The sequence below is a fragment of the Colobus angolensis genome, unplaced genomic scaffold (genome assembly GCF_000951035.1).
Source record: "Colobus angolensis palliatus isolate OR3802 unplaced genomic scaffold, Cang.pa_1.0 Scaffold11, whole genome shotgun sequence".
Lineage (NCBI taxonomy): Eukaryota > Metazoa > Chordata > Mammalia > Primates > Cercopithecidae > Colobus > Colobus angolensis.
Genome location: NW_012112030.1, coordinates 9,982,110 through 10,005,079, shown reverse-complemented (window position 1 = coordinate 10,005,079; position 22,970 = coordinate 9,982,110).

Sequence of the window (22,970 nt, the reverse complement as noted above, 5' to 3'; positions counted from 1 at the left end):
CGGGAGGCGGAGCTTGCAGTGAGCTGAGATCCGGCCACTGCACTCCAGTCCCGGCGACAGAGCGAGACTCCGCCTCAAAAAAAAAAGAGGAAGGTAGAGACACAGAGAAATGGAGGTGGGCAGCTACCAGTCTTGCAGTAGGCGTCCCTGACTGAGTCCTGGGCTGTAATGTGGGTAAGCAGCCAAAGCAGGGGTCCCCGCAATTGACCTGCCACCAAGGGAATGTGGGTGAATGATCAAGGCAGGCATCCCTGCTATGATCAGACACCAAGGGAAGACTGTCTTCCCAAATCTGTGACCAATGTTGGAGTTTTTGAGTTCACAGATAAAATATGTCTCCTTTGTCTCTACTAGAGAGGAAAAAGAACTGGAATGGGAAGGATAGGGAGATTGAAGGGTAACAAGAGAGGTGGGAGAAGAGAGTGAAGAGACCGCTTACCTGATTTGAAATTGGTGAGACATTCCTTGGGCTGGTCTGAGGACCTGACGTCCTAGATGGATCTCCTCATGGAGTGAGGGCAAGGACAGGGGGCCGGTCTCCTGAAGGAGTCCCCCTGGTCTGGGTCTTCAGCACCAAATGTCACATGCGTCCATGTGAAAAGACCACCAAACAGGCTTTGTGTAAGCAATAAAGTTTTTAATCACCTGGGTGCAGGCAGACTAAGTTTCAAAAAAGGAGTCAGCAAAGGAAGACAGGAGAGGGGCAGTCTTACAGGACTTGGTTAGGCAGTGGAAAATTACAGTTGAAGGTGGTTATTTATTGTTATTGGGGAGGGGGTCACAATGTGCTTGGTGGGGAGCTCATGAGACTCATTGTCCAGGGGATGAATGTCACAAAATCGATTGATCAGTTGGGGTGGGGCAGGAACAAATCACAATGGTGGAATGTCATCAGTTAAGGCAGGCACTGGCTGTTTCACTTCTTTTGTGGTTCTTCAGTTGCTCCAGGCCATCTGGATGTATATGTGCAGGTCACAGGGGTTATGATGGCTTAGCTTGGGCTCAGAGGCCTGATAGTCCCCATACTTAAGAATGTGACTGCATTTGGAGGCAGGGTTCTTAAAAGGTAATCAAGTTAAAATGGGGTCATTAGGGTGGGTCCTAATCCAATATGACTGATACCCTTAAAAGAAGAGAAATTCTGGGCCGGGCGCGGTGGCTCAAGCCTGTAATCCCAGCACTTTGGGAGGCCGAGATGGGCGGATCACGAGGTCAGGAGATCGAGACCATCCTGACTAACCTGGTGAAACCCCGTCTCTACTAAAAAAATACAAAACACTAGCCGGGCGAGGTGGCGGACGCCTGTAGTCTCAGCTACTCGGGAGGCTGAGGCAGGAGAATGGCGTAAACCCAGGAGGTGGAGCTTGCAGTGAACTGAGATCCAGCCACTGCACTCCAGGCTAGGCAACAGAGCGAGACTCCGTCTCAAAAAAAAAAAAAAAAAAAGAAGAGAAACTCTGGACACAGATGTATACAGAGGGAAGACAATGTGAATATACAGGGAAAAGATGGCCAAGTAAAGGAGAGAGGTCTCAGAAGAAACAGCTCTGCCAGCACCTTGATCTCAGACATCTAGCTTTTAGAATTGTGAGAAAATATGCGGGGCGCAGTGGCTCACGCCTGTAATCCCAGCACTTGGGGAGGCTGAGGTGGGGGGATCACCTGAGGTCAGGAGTTTGAGACCAGCCTGAGTAACATGGTGAAACCGGGTCTCTACTAAAAATACAAAAGTAGCCGGGCACAGTGGCACATGCCTGTAATCCCAACTACTCAGGAGGCTGAGGCAGGAGAATCGCTTGAACCCGGGAGGTGGAGGTTGCAGTTAATTGAGATCATGCCATTGCACTGCAGCCTGGGCAACAAGAGCAAAACTATGTCGAAACAAAAACAAAAGAATTGTGAGAAAATAAATTTGTTTTTTTAAGTCACTCAATCTGTGGTACTTTGCTATGGTAGCCATAGTAAGCTTACACAGCAGGCAAGTGGTTTTCAAATAATAGACTGGTATCATCAAATTCAAATTAAATTAGGGAGTGAAAACCTTGAAATAGAACAACAAACAGGCTATGAAAATTTCAGGTGTATAGAGAAGACGGCTACTTACGAGACCATTGAGTAACATTTTAAGAGGAAGATAAAAATCAAGTAACAATTAGGCCGGGTGCAGTGGCTCATGCCTGTAATCCCAGCACTTTGGAAGGCCTAGGAGGGAGGATCACTTGAGGTCAGGAGTTTGAAACTGCCTGGCCAACACGGCAAAACCCTGTCTCTACTGAAAAAAAAATACAAAAATTGGCTGGGTATGGTGGGGTGTACCTGTAGTCCCAGCTGCTTGGGAGGTGGAGGCACGAGAATTGCTTAAGCCTGGAAGGCAGAGATTGCAGAGAGCTGAGATCGTACCACTGCACTTTAGCCTGGATGACAGAGCAAGACTCTGTCTCAAAAAAAAAAAAAACAAAAACAAATAGTTTTAGCTAAAAGATACATACTGAAATTTGGGGATTTTTGTTTGGGAAACAGTGGAGCCTTAACCTTTGGAATGATGATATCAGGGATAATTTGGATGATATGGAACACCCAGATGTCTCCTACCTCCAAGGCCCTTAAACATTCCCTCTAACATTCACAAAATGAGCTTCCCTTGCTCCAGAATGCTGCTCCACTCCTGCGTATGAAGGAACTATTTCAACTTTGCTTTAAGTTGCTGTTGCTGTGTTTTCTATTCAGACAGTGCTGTGGGAAAAAGTGAATAATTTCCCTCATATGTCTTTTCTCTTTGCATTAGGCTAATAACCAGAGTCAGAGCCCAAGGAGTAAAATGCAAAATAAAAGCATGAAAAAATGTTCATAGATTAAATTAATTCCAGGAATTTAATAATTTGCATCAGGGAAAATCTCCTAATGTTATCTGAATGGATCAGTCTAAGTATTTCTGTGTGATTTGCTATGTGGCTGGACCATCTATTCCATGAAGATGAGTGTGTTGTTGTTGTTTTTTTTTTTCCTGTGAAATGAGTTCATCAGTAAGGAGCAGTGTGGGGAAAATGTGGAAAGGCAGCACAGAGAGGGAAGCAAAGCATCTGTCCAGGATCTGCTTGGAGCCAAAAGGGACCACCTATTTCAGGGAGAAAGTAAGCCAGAGATCTCCAGCACTTATCATTATCACCATGGACACTTGAAATCTCAGCTATAGGAGAGCCCCGCAGACCTCACAGGCACTGAGCCCAGTATAGGGAAGTACCTTGAGTCCACATAGGTGAATTGCCCCAGAGAAGGAAATCCCACTGGGTGTCCCTCAGTCCCCCAAATCCAAGTTGCTATGGCATGGTGCCATTTTGAGAACAGATTCACTGCATACTGCCCTGGGGCACAATAGCTTTTACATCCCTGGGGTCCTGTCATTATCCCACCATGCCTACACAAAAGGCTCCAGTGCTACAACATTCAACAACCTCAGTGGATGCAGCAGTATAACCATGACACTGGCACCTGAGTCCAGGCAGTGCCCTATACTCCAAGGAACAGGGAGTACACCACAGTGGGAGGCCACCCCCAAGACTTGGGGGAGCAGATGTATATGTTTCCCAGGGCCTGAAAGCTGGCCATCTGGTGTCTGCCACTGCTGGCAGCCTCACCCCCTTGACTAGAAGATCTACCATGTATGTCCCCCAAGGTCCTGAAGACTGGCCTGCTTAGCACCCACTGTCACCAACGACTCTTCTCCCTTGACTAGTGGAGAGTCTGCACCTGGTACATGTTACTCATTATACAAGGGCCTGAAAACTGACCTGCCCAGTGGTCTCCATCCCAAGCAAGGCCACACCACTGCCTCCACAAACGCAGTCTGGGCCACTGAGACACTCACAGACATTGCTGTTGTTGACTATAGCCAAAGAAATCTCATGGAGACCATAGTACTGCACCCTCCCCAAACCAAAGCCAAAGCACCATCCCAACTGACACTAGAGGACACATCTACAGGAAAGAAGTCTTTCCCTACGAAAGCTACACCACAAAATGGGAAGAGGTGACTATCTACTACATGCACAGATATCAATGTAGGGACACAAGAAACAAGAAAAAGCAAGGAAACATGACACCTCCAAAGGAACACAATGATTCTCTCTAGTAACAGACTTGAAGAAAAGGAAATGAGTGAAATGCTTGAAAAGAAATTCAAAATAATGATCTCAAGGAAACTCAGTGAGATACAAGATAATACAGATAAACAATTTAACAAAATTAGGAGAGCAAGTCATGATTTGAATGGGAAATTCAACAAAGAAATAGATATCAAAAAAAGAAACCAAACAGAAAATTTGGAGCTGAAGAATTTAACGAATAAAATAAAAAATATGGTTGAGAGCTTCAACAATAGACTAGATCAAGCAAGAGAAATGATTTTGGAAATTCTTTTGAAAGAATTCAGAAAGACTTGAAATAACCCAGTCAGACCACCAGAAATAAGAAGTTAAAAACAAAAAGCTAGGCACAGTGGCTCATGCCTATAATTTTAGTCACCTGAGAGGCTGATATGGGAGAATTTCTTAAGCCTAGGAGTTTGAGACCAGCATGGGCAACAAAGTCAGATCCCACCTCTGGGGGAAAAAAATTAGACAGGTGTGGTTGCATGCATCTGCAGTCCGAGCTACTTGGGAGGCTGAGGTGGAAGGATCATTGTGCCCAGGAGTTTGAGGCTGCAGTAAGCTATAATCATACACTGCACTCTAGCCTGGGTAACAGAGTGAGACTCTGTCTTTAAAACAAAGAAAAGAATGAAGAAAGCAGCCTAGAGGACTTGTGAAGCATGATTAAGTGAACAAATATTTACACTATGGATGTTTAAGGAGAAATGGGAAAATATATAGAAAAACCCATTTAATGAAATAACAGCTGAAAACTCCCCAAGTCTTGGGAGATATATAGACATCCAAATCCAGGAAGCTCAAAGATTCCCAAACAGATTCAACCCAAAAAGGCCCCTTTCAAGTCACATTATAGTAGAACTGTCAAAGATAAAGAAATAATTCTAAAAACAGCAAGACAAAAGTGTTATTGCACACAAGGAAATTCTCATTAGAGAAACAGCAGATTTCTCAGCAGAAAACTTACAAGTCAGGAGAGAATAGGATGACATATTCAAAGTGGTGAAAGAACAAAACTGCCAGTCAAGAATACTATAGCCACCAAAGCTATCCTTCAGAATGAAGGAGAAATAAAGACTTCCCCAGGTGTATTTGGCCAGTCTTGCAGTGCTATAAAGTAGTACGTGAGATTGGGTAATTTATAAGGAAAGAGGTTTTATGGGCAAATGGTTCTACAGGCTGCACAGGAAGCATAGTGGCATTTTGCTTCTGGGGAGGCCCAGGAAACTTCCAATCATGGTGGAAAGCAAAGGGGGAGCATGGACATCACAAGGCGAAAGCAGGAGTGAGAGAAGTTGGGGAAGTACCATATACTTTTAAGTGGCCAGATCTCATGAGAACTCACTACTGAGGACAGCACCAAGGGGATGGTGATAAACTATCCATGATAAATTTGCCTTTATGATCCAGTCACCTTTCACCAGGCCCCAACTCTAATGCCGGGGATTACAAGTCAACATGAGATTTGGGCAGGGACACACATTCAAACTACATCACCAGCAAGCAAAAGCTGAAGGAATTCATTATCACTAGACTGACCTTATAAGAAATGCTTGAGAAAGTCCTACGTTTGGAGGAAAAGGATGATTACTGCCATCATGAAATCACATGAAAGTATAAAACTCACAGGTAGAACAGTTATCCAAATGAGAAAGAGAAAGGAATCAAACCTCATCATTACAGAAAACCACCAAATCACAAAGATAAACAAGAGAGGAAGGAAAAGAAATATAAAACCACCAGAAAACAATTAGTAAAATGTCAGGAGTTTTTTTCTTACTTATCAATAACAATCTTTATGTAAACATTAAGTTCCCCAATTAGAAAGATATAGGTTGGCTGAATAGATAAAAAAAAATCAAGACTCAACTATATACTGTCTACAGGAAACTCACTTCACCTACAAAGACACACATAAACTGAAAGTGAAGGGATGAAAAAAGATATTCCATGCAAATAGAAATAAAAAATAAACAAGAGTAGCTATACTTGTATCAGACTTAAACAGACTTCAAGTCAAAAGCTATAAAAAGAAACAGAATTATATAATAATAAAGGGTTCAATTCAGTGACAGGATATAACAATTCTAAATATATATATGTACTCAATACTGGAGTACTCACATATATAAAGCAAATATCATTAGATCTGGGGAGAGATATGTATCAATACAGTAATAGTTAGGGACTTAAATGCCCCACTGTCAGCATTGGGCAGATTATCTAGACAGATAATCAACACACACTGGATTTAAACTGCACCATAGACCAAATGGACCTAACAGACATTTACAGTACATTTTATTTAATAGTTGCAGAATAACTCATTTTTCTCATCATTTGAGAAAAGCAAATTTTCTCATCATTTGCTACAAAGCAAATCTCCACAAATTTTCAAAAACTGAAATCATATCAAGTATCCATGTTGCCCAAAATGAAATAAAACTAAAAATCCATCACTAGAGGAACATTGGAAACCATACAAATACATGGAAATTAAACAACATGCTTCTGAATAACCAATGGGACAATAAAGAAATTAAGAAATTAAAAACTTTTTTGAATCAAATGAAAAGAGAAACACAAAATAAATACCAAAACCTATGGGAGACATAAAAAACAGGAATAAGAAGGAAGTTGATGGCAATAAACAGCTATGTCAAAAAACTAGAAATCTTTTTTTTTTTTGAGACGGAGTCTCGCTCTGTCGCCCGGACTGGAGTGCAGTGGCCGGATCTCAGCTCACTGCAAGCTCCGCCTCCCGGGTTTACGCCATTCTCCTGCCTCAGCCTCCCCAGTAGCTGGGACTACAGGCGCCCGCCACCTCGCCCGGCTAGTTTTTGTATAGCCAGGATGGTCTCGATCTCCTGACCTCGTGATCCACCCGTCTCGGCCTCCCAAAGTGCTGGGATTACAGGCTTGAGCCACCGTGCCCGGCCTAGAAATCTTTTAAATAAACAATCTAATGATGTAGCTTGGGAGACTAGAAAAGCAAGATGAAGCCTAAGTCAAAATTAGTAGAAGGAAAGAAATTATAAAAATTAGAGCAAAAATAATCATAGTTGGGACTAGAAAAATGCAAAGAATCAATAAATCAAAAAATTGGTTATATGAAAAGATATAAAAATTAGACAAACTTTTAATTAGACTAAGAAAAAATGAGAGAAGACCCAATAAATAAAATCACAAATAAAAAAGGAGACATTACAACTGGTATCGCAGAAATACAAAGGATCATTAGAGACTACTGTGAACTATACATCAACAAATTTGAAAATCTAGAGGAAGTGAATACATTCCTGGACACATAAAACCTAAAAAGATTGAACCATAAAGAACTAGAAAACCTGAATAAACCAAAAATGAGTTAAAAAATTGAAACAGTAGGCTGGGCGCGGTGGCTCACACCTGTAATCCCAGCACTTTCAGAGGCTGAGGCGGATCATGAGGTCAGGAGATCGAGACCATCCTGGCTAACACGGTGAAACCCCATCGCTGCTAAAAACACAAAAATTAGCCGGGCATGGTGGCAGGCGCCTGTAGTCCCAGCTACTCGGGAGGCTGAGGCAGGAGAATGGCGGGAACCGGGAAGGAACAAGTTGCAGTGAGCCGAGATTGCACCACTGCACTCCAGCCCGGACGACAAAGCCAGACCCTGTCTCAAAAAAAAAAAAAACTGATTCAGTAATAAAACCTTCCAACAAAGAAAAGCCCATGACCAAGTGGCTTTACAGCTGAATCCTACACAATTTTTAAAGAACACCACTTTCTTCAAATTACTAAAAAAAAATGGGGTGGAAATTCATCCTAACTCATGAGGCTGGCACTGCCCTAATACCAAAACCAGACAAGGATACAACCAAAGAAGAAAACTGTAGACCAATATCCCTGATGAACATAGCTATAAAAATCCTCAACAAAATACTAGCAAACCAAATTCAACAGTATATCAAACGGTTTACACACCATGAGCAGGTGAGATTTCCTCTGGGATTCAAGGATGGGGCAACATACATAAACCAGTAAACGTGATGCATCACATCAACAGAATGAAGGACAAAAACAGTATGATCATCTCAATATCTTCCTGCATCTCAATATCTTTTCTGTATTTGATAAAATTTAACATCCCTTCAAGATTTAAAAAAACCCAACAAATTAGGTATACAGGCAATACACCTCAAGACAATAAACTCCATATATGACAAATGCAGTTACCGTTCTGAACAAGTAAAAATTGAAAGCATTTCCTCTTAGAGCTTGAGCAAGACAAGGACGCCCACTCATCACTCTTCTGCAGCATAATATTGGAAATTGCAGCCACAGCAATTAGGCAAGAGAAATAACATCCAAGTTGGAGAGGAGGGTATCAATTGTCTGCAGATGACAGGATTGTGTATGTGTATATGAACATATATGCGGTAGTCATCTCTCTTTGCAGACAAGGTGTATGACTGGTTGTACTGCTTGAAGTTTTCTCCATTAGCAGAATTGCCCTTAGCTATTCAGAGACATTGTGTTATACTGCAGTACTATGGCAATGAATTTTTTAGTTTATGTAAGCATTTAGAGTAAAACTGTATCCAGAATTAGTGGGTTCTTGGTCTCACTGACTTCAAGAACGAAGCCGCTGACCCTTGCGGTGAGTGTGACAGTTCTTAAAGATGGTGTGTCTGGAGTTTGTTCCTTCAGATGTGTCTGGAGCTGCTTCCTTCTGGAGGGTTCATTGTCTCGCTGTCACGAGTGATGCTGCAGACCTTCTTGGTATTACAGCTTTTAAAGGCACTGGAGTTCTTCGCTCTTCCTGCTAGGTTCCTGGTCTCGCTGGCTTCAGAAATGAAGCTGCACACATTCACCTTTACAAACAGGATCACAGCTCTTAAAAGCATCCAGGACCCAGTGAGCAACAAGAAGTGTTACTGCACAGAGTAAAAGAACAACACTTCCACAACAAAAAAAAACCACTAGACCAGGTTGACTCTGTTGGCTCAGGCAGCCTGCTTTTATTCCCTTATCTGACCGCACCTACATCCTGCTGATTATTCCGTTTTACAGAGAGCTGATTGGTCTATTTTACAGAGAGCTGATTGGCCCATTTTACAGAGAGCTGATTGGTCCACTTTACAGAGAGCTGATTGGTCCATTTTGACAGAGTGCTGATTGGTCCATTTACCATCCCCGAACTAGACACAGAGTGTTGATTGGTACATTTATGATCCCTTAGCTTGACATAAAAGTTCTCCAAGTCCCCACCAGACTCAGGAGCCCAGCTGGCTTCACCTAGTGGATACTGTCATAGAGGCTGCAGGTAGAGGTGCCAGTCCCCCACAGTCCACTGGCACTCCTCAGTTCCTGGGTGGTTGCTGGGACCCGGCGTGGTGGAGCAGGGGGCGGCACTCGTTGGAGAGGCTCAGGCCGGCTGGGGCCGTGTGGGAGCCCACTGCAGGGCATGGGGGAGGTTTGGGCATGGCAGGCTACAGGTCTCGAGCCCTGCCCAGTGGGGAGGCAGCTGAGGCCTAGCAGCGAGTAGGCCGGCACAGTTGGGGGACCCAGCACACCCACAGCAGCTGCTGGCCCCAGTGCTAAGCCGCTCAGTGCCCTGGGCCTGCCAGCGGCTCCAAGTGCAAGACCCCCAGAGCCCACACCTGCACCCACTGGCGCTGGACTGTGAGCGCTGCGCGCAGCCCGGGTTCCGCCAACGCCTCTCCCTCTGCTCCTCCTTGCAAGCCGAGGGAGTCAGCTCCGGCCTCGGCCAGTCCAGAGAGGGGCTCTCACAGTGCAGTGGCGGGCTGAAGGGTTCCTCAAGGACTGCCAGAATGGATGCCGAGACCGAGGAGGCGCTGAGAGTGAGGGGTAGCTAGCACATTGTCACCTCTCAAAACATCTATAAACCCATTCTTAGTTAAGTGGCTGTAAGGAATTTTCAATGAGGCCATGCATGTGTATTAAGGGGAAGTAATGAAGCAGAAATAGGTGTTCTGGAAATCTGTCGTCCCTGTTTAAACAATCAGCTTGTGGCCTCAGTACCTTTTGAGACTGATACATACTATTTCCACTTTGTGATGCACGAGCTGCTGTGTGTGTCTGACACACGATTTGTGATGGGTAGCTTAGTTCTCATGATCATTTGAAGTATGATGATCAGGCATTTAATTTTTTTTTTTTTTTTTGAGACGGAGTCTCGCTCTGTCGCCCAGGCTGGAGTGGAGTGGCCGTATCTCAGCTCACTGCAAGCTCCGCCTCCCGGGTTTACGCCATTCTCCTGCCTCAGCCTCCCGAAAAGCTGGGACTACAGCCGCCGCCCGCCACCTCGCCCTGCTAGTTTTTTGTATTTTTTAGTAGAGACGGGGTTTCACCGTGTTGGCCAGGATAGTCTCGATCTCCTGACCTCGTGATCCGCCCGTCTCGGCCTCCCAAAGTGCTGGTCTTTGCCAAAACTCAGTAGAACTCCAAGACACATTTCTCCAAAGAAGACGTTTTCTGTTGAAAAAAGCAAGCCTTACTTCAAAACTTTAAGTGGCAACATTGTGATTCTTCTATTGCCACATTTCTTGTAGTTCTGTATAGCATTTCATCTGTTGCAAAAGCTAACTGTTACTGAATCTGCTAGGTCATAGGTCCAGGTGGCAGAACAGATTTTAAGTTTCATCCAGGACCTGCTGTAGAACTTTGTTTTACTCGTGGATTCACACTGGCAGTAGGCTCAAATATCTATTTGTTTGCTGTCAAATCAAGATAGACCCAAATCATGTGTGTGTCTGTTTTCCTTACATGAAGTGCAGTGTTCAGCAACTTCTTTATTTTAGAGGAGCTATCTCAACGTGACCCAGACTACTGAACCCCTAGAGATGTCATTGAGGTAACAGAGTATCTGTCATCCTGGATCACGTATGTGTATCACTTTGACAAATAGGATACTTGCTATTTTCTGCTCATCCGTTCTACTCAGCATGATGTGATCTGTGAGGTGGGTTGGCATGATTTTCTGTGGCATTTCAAGACAATCAGTGTTTCTGTGAATTAGATCAGAGGTTGATATTTTCTGTAAAGGACCATGTACCGAATATTTTAGGCTTTGTGAGCTGTGTAGTATATGTTACAACTATTCAACCCCATAGTGCGAAAACAGCCATATGTGAGCAAGTGAGTATGGCTGTGTTCTACCAACACTTCGTTTATGTGAAATTTGAATTTTATTTTACTATTTATTTATTTTAAAATATCTTTTATCACACTAAGATAAATTTGAATTTCATATAATTCTTATTTATCTTTACATAAATTCATCATTTAATTTTTGTCAACCATTTAAAAATGTGAGGACGATTCTTAGCTTATGGACCATACAAAAATGTGTCAGGATGAATTTTGTCTGTGGGTTGCGATTTTCTTACACTTGGGTTAGATTATGGCAGAGAATAAGAAAATTGACATTGACACCTAAGGAAAGACCATGAAAGTATATTGCTGACTCTACCGGGTGACGGCAAACTGTTCCTGTGATCCTTATACGTTGTTATACAGAAATGAACGTATAACACTGCATAGTAGATGCCACAGGCTGTACTGATTCACTCCACTGAAGAAACCAAATCTGAATCAGTAGCTGCAACTGAACTCACCACCTAATTTATTTTATGATAATCTATAGTCAGTTTCCATGATACCTCTGCCTTCTGACATGTCATATAAGCAAGTTAAATGGTAATGTAATAAGAATCACTACCTTAGAATCTCAAGTTTTTGATAGTAACACTAATCTCTGCTATTCCTCCACAGAATTTTAAAGTATAATAAAATACAATTAGTTAGAAATAATTATATGTAGAATATAATGGTGATTTAAATATATTTATGTTTTTATGTGTGTGTATATGTATATATAAAACTAATATATATATATAGCACTATTAAAATGGTTATTATTGGCCAGGAGTGGTGGCTCACACTTGTAATCCCAGCTCTTAGGGAGGCAGAGGCAGGAGGATAGCTTGAGTTCAAGAGTTCGAGACCTGCCTGGGCAACATAGCGAGACCCTGTTTTTATTTGGTCATGGAGTTATGTTTAATAGTTTTTACTTTTGCACTTCTAAATATTTCATTTCTTGCAGTGAACATGTATTCCTTTACAGTCATAAAAATATCTAGTTTGGGCTGGGTGCAGTGTCTCACGCCTGTAATCCCAGCACTTTGGGAGGCGGAGGCGGGTGGATCACCTGAGGTCGGGAGTTTGAGAACAGCCTGACCAACATGGAGAAACCTCATCTCTACTAAAAATACAAAATTAGCCGGGCGTGGTGGCGCATGCCTGTAATCCCAGCTACTCAGGAGGCTGAGGCTGAGGCAGGAGAATTGCTTGAACCTGGGAGGCGGAGGTTATGGTGAGCCGAGATCACTCAATTGCACCCCAGCCTGGGCAACAAGAGTGAAACTTCATCTCAAAAAAAAAAAAAAAAAAAAAAAATCTAGTTTGTTTTTTGTGTGAATCACTTTTGTTTTTAAACTTTTTGTAGAAGCCAGCTGTGGTGACTCAAGTCTGTAATTCCAGCACTTTGGGAGGCCAAAGTGGGTGGATCGCTTGACCTCAGGAGTTTGAGATCATCCTGGGCAATATAGTGAAACCCCATTTCTACAAAAAATCCAAAAATTAGCCAGGAATGGTGGCTCGTGCCTGTGGTCCCAGCTACTTGGCGGGGCTGAGGCGGGAGGATTGCTTGAGCCCAGGAGGCAGAAGTTGCAGTGACTTGAGACTGTACCACTGCACTCCAGCCTGGGCAGACAGAGTGAAACCCTGTCTCTAAAAACAAAACCAAACCCAACTTTTTGTAGAGATAAGGTCTATATTGGCCAGACTTGTCTTGAACTCCTGGCCTCAAGTGATTCTCCTGCCTCAGCCTCCCAAAGTGCAGGGATTATAGAAGTGAGCCACTGTGTCTGGCCTGAATCACTGTTAAAGCCAGAATACTAAATTTAACTAGATGAGGGTCTATAAATGTAATCCTGAGAATAGTTGTACGAAAACTAACCTCAGCAGATTTAAATGTTTGAATCAAAAGTCACCACACCAATTTCACAACAATTTCAATTAGCTCATTATTCTTGAACTCCTGGCCTCAAGTGATTCTCCTGCCTCAGCCTCCCAAAGTGCAGGGATTATAGAAGTGAGCCACTGTTTTATTTTATTCTTTAATTAAATATTTGAATTAACATACATTTGGTCTTTATCATTTTACATATATTTTCAAACAGAATCCTAAAAGCTTTAAGAGAAAGAAAATAATTAATGGCACATAATTTTTATAAATGCTTCCCATACTGATGTTAATAGTGTATGAAATACATAACATTAGACAATTCAGTACTGTTGCATTTAACGACTGTGTTATTAAAATAAAGGAAGGGCTGGGCGCGGTGGCTCACGCCTGTAATCCCAGCACTTTGGGAGGCCGAGGCAGGCGGATCATGAGGTAGGAGATTGAGACCATCCTGGCTAACACGGTGAAACCCCATCTCTATTAAAAATACAAAAAATCAGCCAGGCATGGTGGCGGGCACCTGTAGTTCCAGCTACTCGGGAGTCTGAGGCAGGAGGATTGCTTGAGCCCAGGAGGCGGAGCTTGCAGTGAGCAGAGATAGTGCCATTGCACTCCAGCCTGGGCTACGGAGCCAGACTCCGTCTCAAAAACAAATAAGAAAAATAAAATAAAGATGGTTTGCCACTGTCTTTTTGTGGTGAAGCAGAGTGCATGTGAGTTCTCAGTCACTACAGCAGTCCTAGACACTCCTCTTAGCACTACCACTACTTAGTTATTTGGACAAAGAAATAAAGATCATGTGCTTTCTTCAAGAGTGCACGTGTTGGAAATCTTTTTTCATTTGGGTATATATTGGCTGGTGTTCATAGTGGGAATGAAAGCAAGGTGTCAGGCCGGGCGTGGTGGCTCACACCTGTAATCCCAGCACTTTGGGAGGCCGAGAGGGGTGGATCATGAGGTTAGGAGTTAGAGACCAGCCTGGCCAATATAGTGAAACCTCGTCTCTACTAAACATACAAAAATTAGCTGGGCATGGTGGCACGTGCCTGTAGTTCCAGCTACTCGGGAGGCTGAGGCAGAAAAATTGCTTGAACCCAGGAGGCAGAGGTTACAGTGAGCCAAGATTGTGCCACTGCACTCTAGCCTGGACGACAGAGTGAGATTCCATTTCAAATAAAAAAAAAGAAAGCAAGGTGTCATTGGGAAGGACAGGTTCAGGAAAAGACTTTGACCACCTGTAAATGGAAGGCCTTAGACACAAATTATCTGACTCGGGAAAACCCTTCCACAACCCCTTATGTTTGGGAAAAAAGGGTACAGAAACAGGAAAGGAGCATTGGGCTGGGTTTAGGAGTCTTTGATTTCCGCTAGACTCTACTAATAAGTAAAGGTGTGACCTTGAGTTATCACTTAACTTCGTTTTCTATCAGCTTTTCTATGTTCAAGAGATGGGATGAATCAATTGCTTTCCTCGGCATTTCACTATGTTCTCTCATATCTCTCTTCTGAACTCCTACCTGAATTTATCTCTCTCTAGCACAAATAGTGCTCTCTCCCAATTACTGTTACAATGGCGGCACTTGTACCCTATTCCTCACTTCCTCAGCCCTGCTCCACTAACCTGTGAGCTCCTTGAAGTCAAGACCATGTCTTATTTAATGTTGTATTCCCAGCATTCAATGACTGGCAGGAGCAGACATGTGAAAACAACAATTTATAAATGATCAATTTGTGAAGACTACAGTCTGTGGAGACTCTAATCATAGGCTGGATTTTTTTTTTTTTTTGGACGGAGTTTTGCTTTGTCGCCCAGGCTGGAGTGGAGTGGCGTGATCTCGGCTCACTGCAACCTCCGCCTCCTGGCTTCACGCCATTCTCCTGGCTCAGCCTCCAGAGTAGCTGGGACTACAGGTACCCGCCACCACGCCTGGCTGAGTTTTTGTATTTTTAGTAGAGACGGGGTTTCGCCGTGTTAGCCAGGATGGTCTCGATCTCCTGACCTCGTGATCTGCCCGTCTCAGCCTCCCAAAGTGCTGGGATTATAGGCATGAGCCACCGTGCTCAGCCAAGCTGGCACTTCTTGTGTAGTAGATATTATTGATGGAAGAGGAAGGAAGGGAATACATTTCTATTGAACTCCTATATCTAGCCATTAAATATTTTTATTTACTGCATATATGATATACGTATAATTACTGCAATTTCACAGCACACAAAGTGCATGATTTGCCTCAGCAGGTGGCCAACTCAGAATATTAAACTCAGAATTCTCTTAACTTCATAACCCGGGTTCATTTCACAGCAATATGCCTTTAGTGGCAGTAATTGGTGGTATAGCCTCTATAAAATAAGATTATTGCTACAGATTTAGGAAAATGGAACTTAGGAGTGTTTGGACTGGAAAAAGCCTTTTTGAGATCCTAACTACGTAAAGCTTACTTCAGCAGAGTTACTATTTGTAATATTTATTCAAACAATTTCAGAAAGGAGAATGACATGGGATGAGGGATGGCAGAATGTACTTACTGTATTGTACCATTAATACTTTTTTTTTTTAATTTTCTTTTCATCTTTCCTCAGTGCTTCAAAAAAGCCGGATTTTTAGGTCATGCACAGTGGCTCACCCTTGTAATTCGAGCACTTTGGGAGGCCAAGGCAGGAGGATTGCTCGAAGCCAGGAGTTCAAGACCAGACTGGGCAACATAGCAAGAACCCCTAACTTGTCTCTACTTCTAAATTAAAAAAAAAAAAAAAGTTAGCCAGGCGTGGTGGTGTGTGCCTGTAGTCCCAGCCACTTGAGAGGCTGAAGTGGGAAGACCCTTTGAGCCCACAAGTTTGTTCAAAGCTGCAATGAGCCATGATCTTGCTACTGCACCCCAGCCTGGGTGATAGAGGAGCGAGACCTTCTCTTAAAAAAAAAAGCTTCATTCTATGTTTATGTAAATGTTTATGCATCTGCCCTCATTCTAACACTATATACTATGTAGATGTTCAATAAATTCTTGTTGAATGTCTATCATCTTTCTCTCTTTAAAAATTTATCCTAAGATCTTAATTTTATTTATGTATGGGAATTTCTTCTATTCCAAGTAAAGAGGGGGCAACATCAAGGAGATTTAAAAAGATACAATAATATTTTGTGAAGACATAGCAAGCATGGTGTCCAGACCCTACTTCAGTGAAGGACTTGTTTTCCCAACTACTGGGAGTGTTACGAGGGGAAAGCCTTCAGCTAGCCCTGTCTTCAGGGACTACATCAGCTTCACAAGTGACTAAGGTGAGGCACCCTTACTGGGACAGCCTACATCCAGTGATCAAGGTGGAGGTATAAAGGCCTGGCTGTTTCAGTCCACTGTGGGACAACTCTGCCAATTCAGCTTCCTTTTAAGAAAAATAAGCTGGGATTTTTTTTTTTCTTTTCTTTCTTGAGACACAGTCTTGCTCTGTTGCCTAGGCTGGAGTGAGTGGTGCAATCCTGGCTCACTGCAACCTCGGCCTCCGGGGTTCAAGCGATTCTGCTGCCTCAGCCTCCTGAGTAGCTGGGATTACAGGTGCGTGCCACCGTGCCCAGCTAATTTTTTGTATTTTTAGTAGAGATGGGGTTTCACCATGTTGACCAGGCTGGTCTTGAACTCCTGACCTCAAGTGATCTGCCCACCTCGGCCTTCCAAAGTGCTGGGATTACAGGCATGAACCACCACGCCCTGCCCTTTCTTTTTCTTTTCCTTTTTTTTTTTGAGATGGAGTCTCGCTCTGTTGCCCAGGCTGAAGTGCAGTGGTGCAGTCTCGGCTCACTGCAAACTCCACCTCTCAGGTTCACGCCATTCTCCTGCCTCAGCCTCCCAAGTAGCTGGGACTACAGGTACTTGCCACCATGCCCAGCTAACTTTTTGTATTTTTAGCAGAGACGGGGTTGCACCATGTTAGCCAGGATGGTCTTGATCTCCTGACCTCGTGATCTGCCTGCCTTGGCCTCCCAAAGTGCTGGGATTACAGCCTCCCTTTTTTTTTTTTTTTTTAAGGCATGATCTGGCTCTGTTGCCTAGGCTGGAGTGCAGTGGCATGAACCTGCCTTGCTGCAACCTCCTAGGCTCAAGTGATCCTCCCACCTCAGCCTCCTGAGTAGCTGGGACTACAGGCATCTACCACCACTTCTGGATAATTTTGTTTTGTATTTTTTTGTAGAGATGGGGTTTTGCCATGTTGCCCACCCTGGCTTTGAACTCCTGGTCTCAAGCGATCTGCCTTCTTGGTATGAGTCACTGTGCCAGGCCGGGATTCTTTTTTTTTTTTTTTTTTATGGTGGTAAGATTTAGTAAAGTGAAAGTAAAGGGAAAGCGAAAGTAAAGCTTCCACCTGGTGGAAGCGGACCGGAAGGGTTTCTGTTTCTGGCTTGGGTGTCTTATGCTTATATCCCCTTATGACTCCTCCCCTTTTCCTTTTTCTGTCCTATAGGATTAGCTTATTTTCTCTCCACTTGTGAGCTGGCAGGCCTGATTGGTTAAAAACATCAGGCTGCAGCTAGAGCTTAAACTCCCTATATGATCGGTTGAAGTTTCAATCCCTTAACTTGCAGCTATGACTCATTTTGGCTTAGGGGAAAGTCCCCTTTGATTGGTTGAAGTTTTAATCTCTTAGCTTGCAGCTATGACTCATTTTGGCTTAGGGGGAAGTCCCCTTAGGGAAGTCCCTATTGACCCAGGAAGTCCAGCCAACTTAACCACTTAGTCACTCAGTCCCCCCTTTCAACAGGAAAGCCCACGTGCTATTGGGAAGTTGGGCGATGATCATTCTAGCTACTTCCTGCTGAACTGGGGGGTAGAAGGGGCTCTGCAGTTGAGGTTTCCTCAGGAGGGGAGTCTTTGGTGTCATGGAGTGAGAACAGATTGGTGGGTCGGTCTAGGGATCCTTGATAGTAGGTGCTAGTGGTGGTCATTTGGGGCTCCATTTGTAGAACCATTTGCAGTTTCATGGATTCTGTTCTGAAAGAGGCAAATTTTACAAGGAGGTTAAAAATGCAGGGTCCAAAGATAAGCAACATCACAATAGCCACCAAGGGTCCCAAGACGGGGAGAAGCCAGGGCATCCATTGGTTGACAATATTCCAAGGTCCTGTGTCTTGGAGCTCTTGTGCTATCCTGTCTCACAGCTCCTTAACTTTCTCGGTGACAATTCTGGATTGATTAATGAAATAGCAGCACTCTTCTCCTAGAAAAAGACAGATTCCACCTCTTTTTGCTGTTAATAAGTCTAGGGCTCTCTGATTTTGAAGGGCTGCTGCTGCTAAAGAGTTAAGCTGGCCTTGTAAGGTGACCAGCGAATCTGCGACTCATTCCATGTCATCATTTAACTCTTGTGATAATTTGTAATAGAAGTGGCTTGAGGTGGTAGTGCCTCCAATGCCGGTTCCTGGTCCTCCTAGTATCTCAGCCCCGATAATGAATGGTAGGACGTCCAGGTAGACTGAGACACTGGGTTTGATGGATCTTTAAAGGCAAATAAAAATTGAGAGTCAGCATGGAGAGGGATGTAGAAGAAAGCATCCTGAAGATCTAGGACTGTAAACCATTCTGCTTTCTCTGGTATCTAGGAGAGTAGAATATAAGGATTAGGTACAACTGGGTACAGAGGAACAACTGCCTCATTGATAATTCTGAGGTCTTGCACTAACCTCCATCGTCTGATGGGTTTTTGTATGCCTGGAATAGGGGTGTTGCACGGACCATTGCATGGCTTTACTAATCCCTGTGCTTTTAGGTCTTTGACGATCTTTTGGAACCCTTGTTGGGCTTCTGGTCTGAGGGGGTACTGCCTTTGATAAGGAAATGAGGTAGGATCCTTTAATTTAACTTGAATTGGACAAGCATTTTTTTTGCTTGTCCGTATTGTCCTTCCTCTGCTCAGACGTCAGGATTAACTCCCTCCTCGAGTAGAGAGCAGCACACAGGTATTCCTTCTCCTATATGCAAGTATATTAATGTCCCTGCTTTAGCTAATATGTCCCTCCCTAGTAAAGGAGTAGGACTCTCAGGCATAATAAGAAAGGCATGTGAGAAAAATAAGGTTCCTCAGTCACAAATAGGGGTGGGAGAAATGCCTAGTGACTGGCTGTCCTAGGACCCCTTTGATGGTGACAGATCTGGAGGATAGTTGTCCGGGACAGAAGAGTAAAACTGAGAAGGCCGCACCAGTGTCCAGGAGGCAGGTAGTTTCCTGGCCCTCAATAGTTAAGCTTACCCGGGGCTCTGTGAGGGTGATGGCATGAGCTGGCGCCTGCCCCAGGCACTCTCGGTCCTGTTATTGAGCCATCTAGTTAGTGGCCTCTGGCCTAGAGGACCTTCACCCTTGGGGGCAGTGTGCCTTCCAGTGATCCCCCTGGCACAAGGGACATGGATGAGGGGGCGGCTTACTTTCGTTTGGACAGTCCTTTTTGAAGTGTCCCGGTAAGCCACACTAACAACAACAAGCCCTGTTAGGTGGGTTGCCTGCCCAGCTCTTCTTTCTTTCAGAGCCACGGACGTTCGTCTGCCTGAGGGCCATGACTAAGGCGGCGGCCTTTTTCTTGTCTTGTCTGTCCCGTTCAGCCTGCTCCTCCTGTTCCCTGTTATAAAATACTGAAGTTGCCAAATTCAATAGAGTTTCCAAATTTTGCTCGGGGCCCAGGGCAGACTTTTGAAGTTTTTTTTTCCAGTGTCTGTAGCTGACTGAGTGATACACTTATCCTTTAAAAATTAGTTGGCCTTCATTAGAGTCAGGTGACAAGGAGGTATACTTTCTTAATGCCTCCCTTAGTCTCTTTAAAAATGCCGTAGGGTTTTCTTCCTTTCCATGCATTATGGTGGACATCATTGAGTAATTCATTGGCTTTTTTTCTGGTCTGTCTTAATCCCTCTAGTATACAAGTCAGTAAATGCCTGTGACTCCAGTCTCCAAGCTCCAAATTGAGGTCCCAATGGGGATCCACACTGGAAACCACCTGTTGGCCTGTGGGGAATTGTTCCCTTTCTTCTGATGCCATTTTATCATTTACCTGGCTTAGGTATCAGAGATCCCCAAACTCCCGGGATGCAGCTGAAGTGGCCTCTTTTTCACTGGGAGTTAATGTTCGACCTAACAACAACATACTATCTCTCCATGCTAAATCAAAAGATTGTCCTAATCCCTGTAAGACATCTATGTATCAATCAGGATTATCTGAGAATTTTCCTAGGTCCAGTTTGATCTGTTTAAGTCTGAGAGGCAAAAGGGGACATGTACTCACGCCGGGCCAAAGTCTCCTCCTCCCACGGCTTGGAGGGAGCACAATCGAGGGCCATTGGTGCCTTGTGTTTCCTTGACTGTCTTTTTGTCTGATTCCTTTTGGGCCGTTAGAGCCAAAGGAGAGTTCTTACTAGTGGAAGGGGGAGCTCTGGGGAGATCTGAGTATGGGGGTAGGCTTCGAGGAGCCCTGGTAGGATGTAAATTCCATTTTTTACATAATTGTGGGTTATCCCTTAGTGAGAAAAAAAACCTGTACACATGGCACTTCACTCCATTTGCCCTCTCGTTTACAAAAGAGATCTAGCTGTAGGATGGTATTATAGTTTATACTTCCTTTGGTTGGCCATGTGTCTCCTCTGGAAAGAGGATATTACGGCCAGGCAGTGCTGCAGAAAAATATAAGTCACTTCTTCTTCAGTGTTTGAGGATCAAATTGGTCCCAGTTATCCCAAATATACCTCAGGCGTGGCTTTGCTTTGGAGGGAATGTCTGCCATCTGAAAGGAGAATGTAGGAGTGCCTGCACCCGTAGTCATCCCCTAGTGAGCACTAGCCCTAGTCATCCCCTAGTGAGCACATCCCCTAGTAAGCACTAGCCCCCTATGGTTCTAGTGTCCTTTTCTTTCCAGGGTGCACAGTCACCCATGGAACACTGCTTATTGGATTTAATTGCGCTTACTGACGTAGCAGTTTTGCCCACACTTGTTTCCTGCCCTTTTTTAGCCACAAAAAAGGGGGCCAGGGCTGCTGGATTTTAGTGGCTCCTTACCAGCATGCCCACAATTGCCTTTGCATCTGCGAGTAGGTCTTAGGTGCGGGGTGTATTTTGAGCACAGAGGCCAGGCACCAGTTAGCATATTTCTGGGCTTGGAGCTGTCCCAGCAAGATAAAGTCCTTGAAAATGGCCCTGAAGCACAACAGCTTTAGGGTAGGCAGCGGCAAATTGGAGGACCAGTGCTTTTTGTACCCAAATTTTCTGTCTCCTATTTGCCCTCATACGAATATTCACTGACCTTTGGACTTGAATCGGGGGACCTATTGTCTATTATATTGTTTCGGCCCATACGTCTGACAGCTTGGAGTGGAGAAGTTCTACAGTTCTAATTGCTGATCCCAGACAGGAAAGGTGGTAATTAAAGCAGCCTCTACAATCTGGAGTAAGATTAGGGCAACAAAAGGAAAAATGTCCTAGGTCTTCTATCAGCCACTGACATGTCTTGATGTCCCAGATAGTGCCTAGGGTACAGGTTATGAGGGACAGGTCATGTATAAGTATATTGATACCCATTTGCATAAGAATAAGCCTGAGGACACCATGGGCAAGGGTCTTTGGATTGCCACCCCCCTTGACTTAGGCTCCTAGCCAAAAGATTCTTAGACTCAGGGGTAAGAAAGATCCTAGAGGACAGGGCCTCAAGAAAGTCTTCTCTGAGTACGTTAGGACCCAGGAGGCATGGGTCAGAAAAGGCAGAGAATGCTTGCATGGGCAGCTGTGGAGTAGAGGCTTCTTGCTGTGCCATGATCTCGACTGGGTCAGTGCCAGGAGTTCGGGAAGACAGTTTTCCACCTCTAGCTAGCCCTTGGCTTTTCCCAGGAAAGGTAGAGAAAGGTGGAGCTGGTTCCAGTTAAACCAATGCTCCCAGCCTGGAGGGCCGGGGGTTGTTAGAGAGCTCTTTCCCAGAAAGCCTCACACCCATGTCTTAAGTCCAGCGGCCATGCTTGTCGCTTTCAAATGGCTGACAGGTACCTGGTGTTTTCTTCCAATTTCTAGTGAGAAGATAGAACAGAATAGCAAGCAAAAGGGATCCGAGTTTACTCACTGCTGTGGAGAAATTCTGGACGGGACTCCAGAAATGAGACAAGAAGTCTTCTCCTGAGCGAAGGCTTTCCTCGATCGAAGGGTTTGTGGTCTCACAGACTTCAAGGAATGAAGCCATGGGCTGCAGTGGGGAGTGTCACAGCTTGATTAGAGAAATGCACAGACCCAAAGAGTGTGCAGTGGCAAGATTTATTAAAGCGAAAGCGAAAGTAAAGCTTCCCCGTGGTGGAAGGGGACCCAGAAGGGTTGCCTAGGATTCTTTAACTTAATTATTCTGTCTCTCTCTCTTTTTAAATTGAAGTATGTTCATTAATGAATTATGAGTAATTATCACTAACCCACAAAGTATTTTGGACCCATTACCTCATTCAAATACATTGAGTGAACCGTTTCCTTTAGGAAACCCCAACTAGAAAACTATTTTTCATTGTCTTCTGTCCCTTCTCTATGTTGTATCAAACTTTATTTCATTTATTTATTTTCTCAGATAGGGTCTCAGTCTTTCACCCGGTTCGGAGTGCAGTGGTGCAATCCTGGCTCACTGTGGCCTCGAACTCTTGGGTTCAAGTGATCCTCCTGCCTAAAGTAGCTAGGACTGCAGGCATGTGCCACCACACCTGGCTAATGTTCAAACTTTAGTATATTATAAAAGTTTATGGGCCAGGTGTGGTGGCTCATGCCTGTAATCCCAGCACTTTGGGAGGCCGAGGCAG